Here is a 15,974-nt window from a genome sequence, read left to right as displayed (position 1 = left end):
GAAAACTCACGTGTGGAGAATGTGGTGTTTTCCATGTGTCCAATACAATGACGAGGTGATGTGACATTGTTGGTAGAACTCGATCCAATGATTGCAAATCGATAGTAACTATGCAAGGTCACTAAACACTATCATGAGCTTTTTATTAAATGGTTTGAGTAGAGAGCCTTGGGTGACTTTGGCTATCTATTGTACTATTTTGTCAAATGTTGTTCATGTCAACATGGACATCTCATCAATGATGATTGTGTCTACTTCTCTTTTTGCAATGGAACCCCTTATCCTTCTCCTGCAATGATATTGGATATTGCATATGGACTATGGTGGAGAGACTGGGGATACTCTAGTTGTAGCTGCTCCTATACTTAGTATTTGCAATACACTTTTATTCATGGCAATGAGATTGTAAATGTAGTAGCATATGAGAAAGCTTTTTTCACTACTTGTTGGTGTGCTGCTTATGATGTGTAGACCCCGTGTTGCATTGATAAGTTGGTTGTAGATTGTTTGCTATTCTATTATTAAACTATTACCATATATTATTTTGAACTCATTTGCCAATTATAATGCATGTTGATTCATGTTGTTGCAACACTATTTCGGCACTCGGTTGATGTTGGAGGTGTTGTGAATATTGGTGGGTTTTCTTTAATGAATGTGATTTTTTGAATAATCATATTCATTAGATAGCGGGTTTGGTTCGATATGAATAAATTTCTTTGTGCATACTCAGTGATGTACATTTTGAGGTCTTCCTCATTCATGATCACATCATAGAGTTGGCACTCCACATAGTATGACTATGTTATATTTCCATCACATTATTATCAACTTGTTCTCATCAAATCTAAATGTTACTCGTTATAACAATATATTCAACAAAAAACCTTCAATTTGATGGCTTGGATAAAAATCAATGAATCATACTAGTATTTTGTGATGTTGGATAATGTTTCCATAAGCATCTTGTAGCATGACTTCACGATTAGATATAGATGCATCTTTAATGATGTAGTAGTTTTTGTGGTAGTTGTAGAACGTCATGTCATCTAAGCATGATGGTTAGTTGGTCCATAGGGTGCATAATCATATTCCATGTCCTTGTGAGCTTTCATTATCATATGCTAGTAGGGGAGGTGTTGTGTATTCAACAGCCTTATTTCTTGTCACTATTAGAATTTGGCTATAGCTTAAGGCCACTCTATTGGAATATATTGGCTTGGAGAGTATTGCAACAAAGTTTAGTTTTTTCTTGTCCGAATCCAAGTCTTGTAGACCTGCTCTTCTTCTATTTGAATATTTAATCTACCTATTGGCCTGACCTTCATTGCATACCTAAGCAGGTAGAATGAGATGGATGACTTTGTTACTTGTTGAATGTTCATGTGGGCACCCCATAAAACTAGTAGAGTTGGGTGATACGGTGCAACATTGTGGTGCTTATGTCCAGGAGAATAGTAAACGTACCATTGGGTTTCAAGGTCTATTGTTGGTTATGGATTATTGTATACGATAAATGGAAATCCATACATGCATTTTCCATGGCCATTAGTACTACTTATATAGCAAGTGCAATGACACTTATAAAGTTTCTTTACCAAGACGAGGGCTCTTAATTTCTGTGTCAATTTGCATCTATTTTCATTCAATGGAATAGATGTGTAGATCTCATTTGTTGTATTGACAATATTTGCCTCATGTAGCCATAGCCTGACATATGTGTCCAATGAGCCCTTATGTTCAATCTCATACTTGATTACATGATGTTGGACATGTCCCATGCAAGCAACTTTTCCAATAGTGTATTGATTGAAAAAGAGGTAGAACAATCTGGTATGAAAGAGGATAGTGTACTCAACAAGGTAATCTTGCCATAAGAATATAGGATTGAACTACATTGCAATGGCTTTCAATGTGTTGATAATAGCCCACCTTACACTAGTCACCTCATCTATAGTGAACATAAGAAAACCCCATATGTCCACCATTTTCCTAAGGTCCTTCAAGCTACATGGGTGCCGATAAGCAAACCATATTAACAAAGATGTTGAAACTTGCATTTGTTCTATATATCTATTACTTGTTTGCGAGGCAATAGTTTTATAATGTATCAGGGCTACTTTGCAAGTTGAACATACGATTAGTGTGCCAATGATGCTTGTACATTTCATTGTCCAAGATAATTCAATTTTGTATATATCATACTAACCCGTGGCATGTGATTTTAGTGGTACTTTCCTAGAAGCTATAGTTTTTCTTTTTCTAGAATACCTTAATGAAGTCCTACGAATTGACATCTACATAGAGTTTGATACTATCATGTATCATATTAGTGTTGGGTGTTAAGGCGCCTATGCCTAGCCGCCTATGTATTACTACATTGACAATATCTGCACATATGTTTTTACACTACAGGCGGCAAGTGCCCATCATTGTCAATTCATTCTTTATTCTTTTTAGTGACATTTGAATAAAGGGAAGGCCAGTCACACATTGCGATTGTTGGTTTTCCATATCGTGTGTGTCTCTCTCTCTTGCTCTTGCTCCTTCCACCATAGCTCTTGCTTCCCCTCATGTGCTTCCACTCTAAGCTCACTCCCTTCGACTAGTATCAGATTTAACCATTCGAGGAGCTTCTTCATCCTTGCTTCAACCCGAATTCAAAGCTTCAACTCAAGGTTTCATACTAGTCATTATTTCTTTTTCGCAAGGTATGCATTGAGTCTTTTCTTCTTCTAACTTGTTCAAACTTGCTCCACACTTATTGAGGGGCTTTCCAAGGCTTATTTGAGCCTTATTAAATGCTTATTAAGGTGAGGAGTAACCATTTTATCCATTTTGAGTGGATACAACATGATGTAGAAGTCGTAGATAGTTATGGCAACTTAACAACACTTGTATTTTGGCCATAACTTTTGCATACAATATAGAATTTAGGCATTTTATAGCTAGAAATAAAAAGTGCAATGAGAGATACAAATCTGGGCACTGACAGAGTTCATTCTGTGCAAATATTTATTCTCTATTTCATGCATAACATAATTATTTTGGTTTGGATAGCAAATAGTAAATTCCATAACGCATGTCTGATGCTTCAAGGATGCTATTTTGATGCTCAGACGATATGGTTGTGCTTTTCGAACCAATTTTGGCTCGAAAAAATAGCACAGGTTTCATTATCATTTTAGTACTATAATAACAAGGCAATAAGCATTTATCAATGAAAAGCTTATGCCTAATGCTCATTGATGCTTTAAGGGATACTCAGTGGATGCACTGCTACTTTCATTGTTATGTATACTTCCCAATATGCTATAGTATGCTTTTGAGGTGAGATTCAAGCTTTGTTATATTGATATTGGTTATGATTACATGCCTTGGCTCAAATCTCGCTATTGTTTCAGTGCTATAATAATAGGGCAACAAGCATTTATTAGTGAAAAGCTTATACTTAATGCTCATTGATGCTTTACAGGATACTTAGTGGATGTACCGCTACTTTGATTATTATGTATACTTCCCAATATGCTATGGCATGCTTTTGAGCTGAGATGTGAGCTCTATTACATTGATATTGGCTATGGTTATATGCATTGGTTACTTCAATGACTTGTCTAGTTACGGGATTGAAGAATCTATTTAGTTTTATGCTCTTGGCTTATGCTTTATGTATATTGGATACTTGGTTGTCATTCACATGATGTTTTGAGATTTGCTTACTCATTTGGCATTCGACTTTTGCTTTAGTGCAAGCTTCTTGAATTTATATATTGAGCCACATTGGCACTTGGATATACAATAGAGCATTTGGTTTATGCAGTTGAGCTTGAGCTTATTATAGTGAGACGGTGGAACTCACTGTAACATGTACATGCTCTCTTGATATTCATTTGATGCAGTTAGCCCATCACAAGCTGATTTGATCTCTTGGCTTGGACATGGTACTTATGTCTATTAGGATGCTGTCAATTGTATCTATATGCTTCTAGGTTATGTATTGATCTTTTACTCAGTGGCTTATACATTTGGAAGTTCTCTTTATTTACCCTTGAGACCTACCCTGTGCATGTGTCTATGCCAATTGCATGTATGGTTTTTGACACATTGCAGTTGTACAATCTTCAATGTTGTTCATGGTTTCTTCCTTCTTGGTTGCTCATAATTGGTTGTTGGCCTATTGTTGCAATTTATTACAACAACCAATCATTTCAATTTTATGCATTCAATTTGAGAATAGTCACTTGGATTTGACAGTCTTTTGCTTACATGTTGTGGATAGCTCATTACATTGGTAGCATCTCTAGTCTCTTGCTTGATTTTGCAGCAGTTTTGGGACTGATTTGTACAGTATTACAACATCACGTCTTGCTCTTCTTTGTATTTGCTTAGTCTCATTATGGTTAGTGGTCCTTGCAATAGTCATGTCTTCAATATTGAGACACTAGATGGGACCAATTACAACTATTGGAAGACGTACATATAGCACATTTTAGTGTAGAAATTGTAGGTTAGACCACTCAAAAAAATGGAAAAAACATTACAGCAGCTGAGGATTGGGATGAACTAGATGAGCTATGTAAGTCTAGAATCATTTTATCACTCTCCAAGCAAGTTCACTACTAATTAAGAATCTTCGTGATCACAAGCAGAGTACTGCATCTCAAATGTATTAATTGAAAAGTTGACGGATCTTTGCATGAAGGAAAGAGCATTTATGTCTATACACTCGAATGAGTTTCACACCATCATCAATTATTTAGCTTTGCAAGAGATTGAGTTTAAGGATACTTTGCATCCTTTAATTCTACTTGATACTCTACCTATGTCGTGCAACACTTTTCGTATGGCTCTCTGTGCTAAGGATGGCTGAAATTGTAGGATGTTGAGAGTGCCCTCTTAAGAGAAAAGGTGAACATAAAGAATAAAGATGCTTCCCGTATGTCATATACATTGACTATGAGAGGCTAATAGCATGGAAATGGCTATGGTTGAGAGTCCAACAGGTCCCATTCTAGGACACATGGATAGTCTTGTAGTAAGTCTATGGCGGGAAATCGAGTCTTAGTTATCATTATTGTGGGAAAGCACGTCATATTCGACCACACAAAAGACAAATGCAGAAAAAGGCAAAGGGTAAAGTACAAGACAAGAATGATGATCGCAACATTGTGCCTAGCAAGTCTAGTGTCAAGATCGAGGAGATTAATGTGGTATGATCTAATGTATATAATGATCTTATATCGGCAGCTTCTTCTTTGGATGCTTCAAAGTTGACAGATGCTTTGTCAGGGTATGCTCAATGTTGGCTTATAGATTAAAGGACCTCCTTTCATGTGACCCCTTATAGAGAGTGTTTTCACTCCTATCGCAATATGATTGGATCAGTCCGTTTGGGTAATGACCTAACATTGGAGATAGTTGGTATTAGTAATGTCCAGCTGCATTTTGGTTCAGACAACATTTTCACTCTTCAAGATGTACATCATGTACAAGCTCTCATGAAGAGGCTTATCTCTATTGGCACCTTGGATGATACAGGTTGTGTTGTCTCTTTTAGTGATTCCTCATGGATGGTTATGTGTGGAAATTTTTGTTATTAACGTTAAGTCTAGTATCCTCCATCCTTTGCTTGTATTCGAGTTAGTTAAACATGTTTTGGTTGTGGCTCCACTTCCACATATATCTCTTTAGCATCATCACCTTGGGCACATGTCTTTGAAAGGAATGAAAATGCTTACTAGTTTGCAATATCTTCTGCCCCTAGACTATAGGTGTTTTGAGTCTTGAGATCATTGTTTATATGGCAAGCAGACACATAGTATGCATAAGAAGTTTGGCATTTAGCATATGGTTGAGCCTTTGACTCTTGTTTATTCCGATGTATGTGGTCCCATGCCCTATCAATCACTAGGTGGTGCAAAGTACTTTGCGGAATTCATGGATGATTACTCACATAAGGTCTTGACTTACACTATTAAGTAAAAATCAAATGTGATATGTACCTTTCAACATTGGCATACTCATGTTAAGAGCTAGTTTGGGTATAGACTAAAATGCCTAAGGTGAGATAATGGGGGTGAGTATGTCTTAAAAGTTTTTGAGTAGTTTTATGAGTGGGGTATTAAGTATTACTTGATTGCCCCCTAGACCCCTCCTCAAAATGGTATTGTCGAATGTATGAATAAGATGATTTAGGAGAGTGTCCACCATAGTATACTAAGCAGGCAAGCTTTCGCCAACACTTTTGGGCTGAGGTAGTTACTATTGTTATACATGTGATGATTAACAGGTCTCCTTGCATTGCTATTGATTGCCAGGTTGCAAAGGAGGTATGGACAGGAAAACCTCCATCATATGCTCACGTGCGTCTGTGGTTCTAAGTCATTCCACCATGTTTCCAAGGACAACCACAATAAGTTGGATCCTAAGATTGTGAAATGCATCTTTCTTAGTTATAGGGGTGTAGATAAGATGGGCTATCGCCTATGGGATCCATCGGCTTGCAAGGTTATCTGCACCCATGATGTCATTTTCCATGAGGAAAAGATGCATAAGCAACCTAAGTAGGTGGTTAAGGTATGCAAGGTGATCTTTTAGGAGGAGCCTCTTGCTCCCATATAGCTAGCTAGCTAGACAGTCTATAGCAATAACTAATGCTCAAGTGGTTTAGGCCCCCGTCATGTTGTGTAGGATTAGCTTGCTTTGAAATGCTCTACTAGAGCTAGACGTTCGCTTGAGTACTTTATATCCTTATGGATTATGTTATGGTGATAGATGTATGTGAGCTTCTCTCTTATGATAAAGCCATACATAGAGATGATAATCACTCATGGGATAGGGCTATACAATCAGAGTTTGACTCCTTATAGACTGATCATATGTGGGATTTGATTCCTTTCTGTAGTGGTAAAAATGCATTGCCATGCAAGTGGATATACAAGTTAAAAACTATCCCTAGATTCCCCAAGCTAGCTAAGGGTTTTAAGCAAGAATATGATATTGACTTCGATGAAGTCTTTTCTTCCGTGGTCAAAACAATGATCCTGTGCTTGGTACTAGCATTGGTTTCTCAACTACATTTAGACCTTTATGACATAGATGTAAAGATGGATTTTTTACATGGGGACTTTCATGATGAGATCTATATGCAGTAGCCTAAAGGATTTGAAGGAAAAGATAGGGAACACTTAGTGTGCAAGTTGAGAAAGAGCCTTTATGGCCTTAAGTAGGCATTTAGGGAACGATACCACAACTTTGATGCTTTAATGCATTCATAGGGTTATAGCCATAGTGCTATGGATTCATGTTTATATAGGAAGAAGACTCGTGATGGCAACCTTGTGATTTTGGTACTCTATGTGGATGATATGCTTATTGTTTGGAGAGCTCATGGATGCCATGAAAACTTAGCTCAACAAGAGCTTTGAGATGAAGGACATGGGTCTCCTTTATCTATAACGGTCGCTCTAAGGGACTCCTTTATCTATTATCACAAGAGTATATGGAGAAAGTCCTTGAGTGGTTTCATATGTAGGATGGTAAGCCTATTGGCTATTCTCTACCTTCTCATGTGAAGGTTAGTTAGGTTGACTATTCACAATCTGATGAGCAGAAGGAGAAGATGGTCAAGATCCCTTACGCATCCACCTTGGATAGTTTCATGTATGCCATGATAGCCTCTCATCTTGACAAACCATTTTTAGTGGGAGTTATGGCACGCTAAATGACTACGCCTAACAATCATGAGGTACATGAAGGACACAGCAGCTATGTGCACATGTTATGGTGGCCAAGATACATAAGTTGTGAGGTACACTGACTTTGATTATGTAGAACATGTAAATAGTAGAAAGTCCACCATTGGCTATGTCTTCACCTTTGCTAGATGTGCTATTTATTGGATGTCCAGGGTGTAAAAATACAAGACCCTCTCCACTACCAAGTCCGAGTATATTGCATCCATTGAGATTTGTAAGGAAGCTCTCTGGTTAGGTCCTCTAGTTATAGACCTTGGTATTATTGATGCGGTCTCTACACTGCATTCAAATTCTATAAGTACTATCCAATTATCCAAGAATTCAGTCTTCCATGCGAAGACAAAACACATTGAGGGGCATTACTCTTCATCAAAGAGGTCATTGAGGGCAGAACTGTTGACCTTGTCAAGATCTCAACTTACCAAAATCCTACAATTTTGCTCACAAAAAGTCTCTCAGCATAGAATTTTGCCTTCTTTAGGAAGTTGATGGGCCTTGGATGAGATGACATATTTCTACACCCCATTGTACCTATGTATATTTGTACTTTGTCACTTTTTTATTCTTCTCTCCTCACTAAGGACACATTTGCCTTTAAGTGGTAGGTTGTTAGGAATAAAGGCACTTGTGCCTAGCTGTCGGTATATTACTATACTAACAATACCTGCATTGCACCTATACACTATAGGTAGCAGGCGCCCATCACTGTCACTTCATTCTTTATTCTTTCAGCGACACTTGAATAAAGGGAAGGCTAGTTACACATTGTGACTACTGGAGTTCTCACATCTTGTATCTCTCTCTCTCTCTTTCTTTCTATCTCTCTCTTACTTCTTCCACCATAGCTCTTACTTCTACTCACATGCTTCCACTCTAAGATCACTTCCTTCAATTAGTCTAAAAATATATACTCTTCCATTAGAATAGTAAGATTGTATGATTGAATGTACTCTTACATCCTAATTCATATGCTCGAAAAAACCACAAAATGTCTTTAATTCTGTCTAAGCAAAGTGAAATCTCATCTCTTTTAAACTATGCATTACATGAACAATACTTTTACGAGTTTTTGGAGCTAATCAGATTTGGTTAGAAACTTATCATACAACTTGGCATGTTCTATTGATCAAGAGCACCTTGCAAAACACAAAATAAAAAACAAAAAATTTTGCTCAATAAAAGTCTCGGATTTGGTGTTTTTTATATTAGACTTAAAATTTAAAAGCATGCTTTGCTTAAGACTCAACTTGTGACTTTGTAAAAGCAAAGTAGTAACAAAAATGAAGACATAAACACGTTATACAAGCAACATGCCAAAGAGCTCACACATGTCTATTTGCTATTTTAAGCTATGGGGGAAGGTACCATTCCCCCGTCTCTTGAGAAGAAGATTGTCATGATTGCAATTGTCTTTGCTAAACTGAAGCCTACAATGATAAGACAAAAGCAAATAGATAATAAATTCCAAGCAAGAGAATGATAAATTTTATTATGGGAAATAACAACATTCATTCATGTGTTACTTAATGATATGTAGCTACTTACTTAAAACTAACCTGTAATAATTGAATTAATACTAATTAATTAGATTCTAACATGTAATAATAAAATTAATAATAGATAATAAACTAATTATTTTAATTATTTATTAATAAATAATTATTTACTAACAACATTGCACAAATTATTGATTAAATTATTCATTTAATTAAGCACATAATTCATTACTTAAACTAGCTAATTAATTGCTAATCTAATTAATTGCCACTAGCCTAATTAATTGTTATTAACTAATCAAATTAGAACTAACCAACTAATCATTTAATTAAAAGTAATCTAAACTAACTAATTTACTCATGCTCTAACTCACTCATGCCTCGAACAAACTAATTTACTAGTGCTCTAACTCACTCATGCCTTGAACTAACTAATTTACTCATGCTCTAACTCACTCATCCCTTGAACTAACTATCCTAAACTAGATTATGATTAATACTAACACTTTGAACTAACTACGCTACTACCTATACTAACCACAGTGTGGTATGGTTACATTAGGATACAATTAAATAATTAATCAACTAAAAGGATCCGATTGCACTAGGATATGCTTAAACAATTAATCAACTATACAAATGATACAAGCAAGACAACTACACAACAACAAACACACACGATAAGACCACTATGACTATACTAACTACTACTAACCATACTACTAATAACTAGAATTGAACGAATGATAATGAACGAACTAACTACTATATAGTAACTATAATCTACTATCAAGCTAGGTACAATGTATAATTGAATGAGCGATGGCAACTAATCATTGATTTGACAATCCATTAAGCATGGCGACTTACCTAGATGGTAGCACCTCCAATTGGTGCAGCACGGATGGACAACATGACAAACGAGAAAGGTTAAGGAGAACCCAAAAACACTCATTGCCATTGTCACAAGGAAAAACAAAGCTTAAATAAGGAGAACCTATTAGGAGAATAAATGAAAGAAAGCAAAAGTTGAATGAGAGCTTAAAGCATTTTGGCAGTGAAGAAGCACAAGAAGTCAAGAAGTCAAAGAACATTCGAAATCTAGAAAATGAAATTTCAAAAGTTGAATAAAGCCTAATAAGTTAAATAACATCCAAAGTCAGGAAAATAATAATTCAACCTTTAAAAAATTGATTAGTTTTTTAAAGTGGGAAAAATAGGAAAATATAAAATCAAAACTACTCTTTACTTCCACGTGTAACTATTTAAACCTTAACGTCATAGTGTAATTAAGCCTTAACATAGTAATAACTAAACTACCTTAAGGTAAGAATAAAACTAATTAAGGTAATAAATAATTAACTAGTACTTATGTAGCTTAACTAATTAATTAACATAATGAATAATTAACTAGTATTGATTAATGTATTGTAGCTTATATTACTAATTAATGTACTTGACTAATTAACACGATAAAACTAATAACTATTACTAATTAACATAATAAATACTAATACTAATACTAATACTAATTTAACGTAATAAGTATTAATTAACCTAGTGTAACTTTTACCACCATTACTACTTGATAAAATTTAATACTAATTATTATGATTTAATGATTATTTAAGGTAAACTAAATTATTATCAATTGATCTATACTAGTTACTAATTAATGAATTTTTTAATAAACTATCACTAATTAACAAAATTAATAATACTATTGATTGTTCATTAATTAATGTGATGACTATTTAATGTAAAATATTTATTACTAATTACTAATTAATGGGACTTATACTTATGAATGAAAACAACTCTTTGTAACACACGCATGGAGATTAAGGCAAATGATCAATCGATAGCTTGCAACATGGTCACGAACTAAGATTGATGGTTAATCAATTATCAATAAACAAGTAAGAGTTAATCAATGATCAATCAATAGCTAATGATGAGTCAATGATCGATCAATCGGATAGAACCTAGATCAATCGATGGCAACACCTTTTTATAACATGCAATATAAGCATGGACTAACCAACAACTATTGATAATATGCTAGATAAGTTGATGGCAAACATTGTGGTAAAACATAAGACACAACTTGTGGTCAAGCGGTCCATGAAACATGTTCCACAAACCGATTGTTGTCAATTGTGCCATCAAGGTGGCAAAGTGCTCCTCATAGATGGAAATACACAAATAGATAAAACTTCAAGAAAATGTGATTATCGATCGTGAGCACCATGCCATTTATGGAAGGACCGAACAATGTCTACATGTATTTATTTTGCTGATTTTGAATATGCTTCAAGATTAAAAGAAAATCTATACCACCTCCAAGTTCACCCAAGTGTAATTCAAAGTTGCATGGATGACCTATTTGATGTGGATGCATGTCTCATGTAGCTAAAATGAGACTCTCAAAATGGAAATTCCATTTTAGACCTACTTGACTGAAATTTCATTTCAATCAATCACCCAGTTGGATCATGAGATCTTTTGGTCTTTCATGATGCAAAAAAGTTCCAAATGATGTCATTCCAACCGCAAAGACAAGGTATTCACCTACATTGTCTATTCTGGTTGTCATTATTATGATAGACGACTTAAGCTTGATGTACACCATCTAGCACAAGAACACCATCTCAATGATTAGATCTCAATATGTATGGAGGGAAAGGAACTTCTAGCCCAAGGGAAGGTGTTCTACTTCCATCTATACAATCCCATAGTAAACAATGAGATTAAGAGCCCATTTGTTTTCAAGATGAGTGGATGTTGGAAATGACAATACCTTTGTCTTCTCACAATGCATTAGTAGTTTTAAAACCAACGTGTACAAGCTTTCACTTTATCCTCCAATGGTACCTAACCATTTAGGGGTTGGCGCCCCCTTGTGGTTCATGATGGACATGTGTGATCTTGGTTTTGATCATCAACAAAGAGTGGCACTACATATGACTCTCTAGAAGGTTTTCTCCTACATGAAGAACGTGGAACCATCAACCATTGTCATTGACAAGTGTCTCCCATAACAAGAGGAGTTCCCAAAGGCTAATAGTCATCCTTACTATTGGGTTCTAAACGAGCAACTAGGGAGGCATTAAGTTTCTTGTTTTATTTTGTTTGTTTCATGCAAAGAAGATGTGTGTATTTTGCCGTGGAAACTTTGTTACTTTTGGATGCTTCTTAAGAAACCTACTTGAGAATATAACAGAGATCGATATGGGAATTTTGATCATTCTCTGCCAACACATGCTCATGGTGCAATCTATTCATCTATGTCAAACTTGATACGCTCGTGCATGGAGGAATTTGATGCCAAATGCCATGTCCTTCCAAAGTAGTATGTAAACCCCGATGTGCAAAGGTACATCACAGATGGGTGGTGCAATGGAGCTTGCGTTTAGAGAAGACATTGGCCCAATTTCATTAATCAGCTCTTGTATGGTAATCTTGATACAACCAATCTAGTGGAGAGGCTCTGACAATGCATATATTCTACACTGCGTGATTGTTTGATCAATCATTCTATCTTGAATTTGCTCCATGCCCTCATCCAAGACTCTTGATCTAAAAATTGAATTAGGGGAACGCACCAAAGATCTTCAAATAACAATAAGAGATTGGTATATTCTACTTGTAGACTCCCATTTGGTGAGATTTTAAATGTTTATGTCTTGCTCTAACGAGCCATCTGTGTGGAGTTGATTTGGGAAAATTTAACATGCATGGCTCTAGCATACGACATGCCAAAATTTTAACACGAGGAGAGTGGATTCTTTAAAGCTACAAGGATGATCCTTGCTCCATGTAGATCTTGAGCAATTCCATGTTGTTTAGGATGCATAGCACCACCTCAATCCAAGGTATGTAGTATTGCATGAACATGCAATCTCTTTATTGTGATTGCCTAGCTTGCACCATGGAGTGCAAGGACTCTGTGGCTTGCAACTAATTATCCAAAGATATTATGCACATCTAAGTGTAGTCCTTCCACTAATTGACAACACACTTGCCTTGGGGTCATTACCCCCTATATCAATGAAAATGTCCTCATTAACAGCTCATCTCTTGAGTGCAACAATCGCAACATGCTTGGGCATGCCCTTATTTTAATCCAAAAGATGAAGCATGGCCTTGAAATAAGCATTAATATGGAAGACAACATGTGTACTTCCCTAGTCATAAACACATTTACCACCACCATTGTTCTGCAAGGACCCTTGTGATGGATTTGATCATCACTTTCACATGGCATAAAGGTCATTCTATGTTTTTACTCAAGAAAAGGATGCTCCACCCAACAATCAATAAGAGAGTGACAATATATGATCAAGAGCATCATGGTGTCTACTATGAAATAGTCATGTTTTGCCACCATTAGACTGATGATGAGGATCAAAGCCCTGATGTGTTCCTCCTCATTATAGATGTCATACATGTTGAAGCTTCTCAGATCATGATTGTGATCACTCTAACCTAGTGGTAAAAGAATGGTCCATGGGCTTGTATAACACATGCTTTTTCCTAGTGGTTGATTATTAGCTTAGGCTTTGTAATATGCTTTGCACACTTCTAAATCACCAAGCATGTTCAAGATAAAGCCCAATCTAATAATTCAAAGGTTTCTTATATTTTTTTAAAAATAATATGTTAACTAAACTTGTAAATGGTGATGCTTCATTTCCACACTAAAAGTGGAATTAAAAATATAAACATGAAGCTTTCTTTTAACAACACCATACCCTATCCAATCACATTAAAAAGTTGTTCAATTGCTCAACTTAACCTACCGATGCAAAAGAGTCTTTTGTAATTTTAAAATATCATGTTTTAACCAAACTTGTAAAATGGTAATGCTTTGTATTACCCTAAAAGTGGGATATAAATAATAAGTATCAACCTTTCTTGTGATAATTGCTCAACTAAACTTTTATGCAAGGGGCCATGAAGGGAGTTTGTAACCCCTTGTTGCCTGCATTAATCCAATAGAAATCCTAAACTACTCCTAAGGTAACCCTTACACCTTGCACAAGCTTAATAGAAAGACCAAACTACAATTCTAGTAATCCTTACATATTGCACGAACCCAACCAAAAGACCCAAGTTGCAAATTGAGCAACACTTTTCTCTGCATTTGAAGGGAGAAACTTTATTGAGAGTACAAGCAATCGGAAGCAATGTAGGTGTGAGCTATGATGGACAGAGCAAGAGAGCAAGAGAGAGAGACTCAAGATGTGGGAACGCCAACAGTCACAATATGTGATTGCCCTTCCCTTTATTCATTGGTCACTAAAATAATAATGAATTAAGTGATAATGATGGGAACCCACCACCTACAATATACAAGTGTGTGGGTAGCGTAAGGGTGGTGAATACATAGGCAGCGTAGGCATAGGTACCTTTATTCCCAACAACCTTCCACGTAAAGGCAAATGTGCCTCTAATGAGGAGAGAACAAGAAAAAGTGACAAAATATAGATATACATAAAGAACAATAGGATGAGGAAAGATGTTATCTTATCTAACACCCATCGTCTTCCTAAGAAAAGCAAAATACTCCACTATGAAACTTTTAATGAGTAGATCTATAGGATTTTGGTTGGCTGAGATCTTGACAAGCTCAATGGACTTGTGCTCAATGACATATTTGATAAAGTGCTAGTGCATCTCAATGTGCTTTGTCTTCACATGGAAGTCCGGATTCTTGGCCAACTAAATAACACTCATATAATCCGAATGCAATATAAGGACCGTATTAGTAATGCCAATGTTTTTTACAAGAGGACCTAACGAGAGAGCCTCCTTGCAAGCCTCAGTGATTCCAACATCTACCTCTATAGTAGATATGGTCGTGCATTTTTGTACCCTAGATTTCCAAGAAATAGCATTCCCAACAAAGGTGAAGACATAGCGAGCGATGGACTTCCAACTATCAACATGTCTTGTATGATCGGAGTCTGTGTACCCCATGACTGATGAATCCTGGCAACCATAACATATGCATATATCTACAATACTCTTTAGGTATCTCATGATATTCTTCGCAACATTCGTACCATAACTCCCACTACAAATGCTATGTCAAGAGGACTGGGTATCATGGTATATATCAAATTGCCCACCACTACGGATGCATAAGGGATCTTGGCCATCTTAGCCTTCTATTCATTAAGATTGTGGACAATTGGCTCGACTAACCTTCACATGAGAAGGTAAAGGATAGCCAATAGGCTTAACACATTACATATGAAAGTGCTTAATGAACTTTTAGATGTACTCCTTTTGTGACAAGTAAAGGAACCCCTAAAAACAATTGTGCATGATATGCATTTCAAGAATATGTGAAGGTTGTCCCATGTTTTTCATCTCAGAGCTCTTATTGAGCTGACTTATCAAGGCATCTAGCTCATCAATCATGAGCACTCTTGGCAATTAACATATCATCTGCTTAGAGTACCAAAATCATAGGTTGCTATCACATGACTTCTTTGTGTGTAAACACGGATCCATATCATTACAAGTATATCCCTATGAATGCATAAAAGCATCAAACTTGTGGTACCATTTCCTAGGTGCCTGCTTAAGGCCAGAAAGACTCTTTCTCAACTTGCATACTAGGTTTTACGTGCTATTTTCCTCAATGCTCTTAGCTTGGTTATATAAATCTCATAAGGCAAGTCTCCATGTAAGAAAGCCATTTTGACATCCA

This window comes from Lygodium microphyllum, chromosome 2, assembly GCF_053477565.2.
Source record: "Lygodium microphyllum isolate KBCC chromosome 2, Lygodium_microphyllum_v1.1.10, whole genome shotgun sequence".
NCBI lineage: Eukaryota > Viridiplantae > Streptophyta > Polypodiopsida > Schizaeales > Lygodiaceae > Lygodium > Lygodium microphyllum.
The sequence above is the reverse complement of the archived record's forward strand: the minus strand, read 5'-3'. Positions refer to the sequence as shown.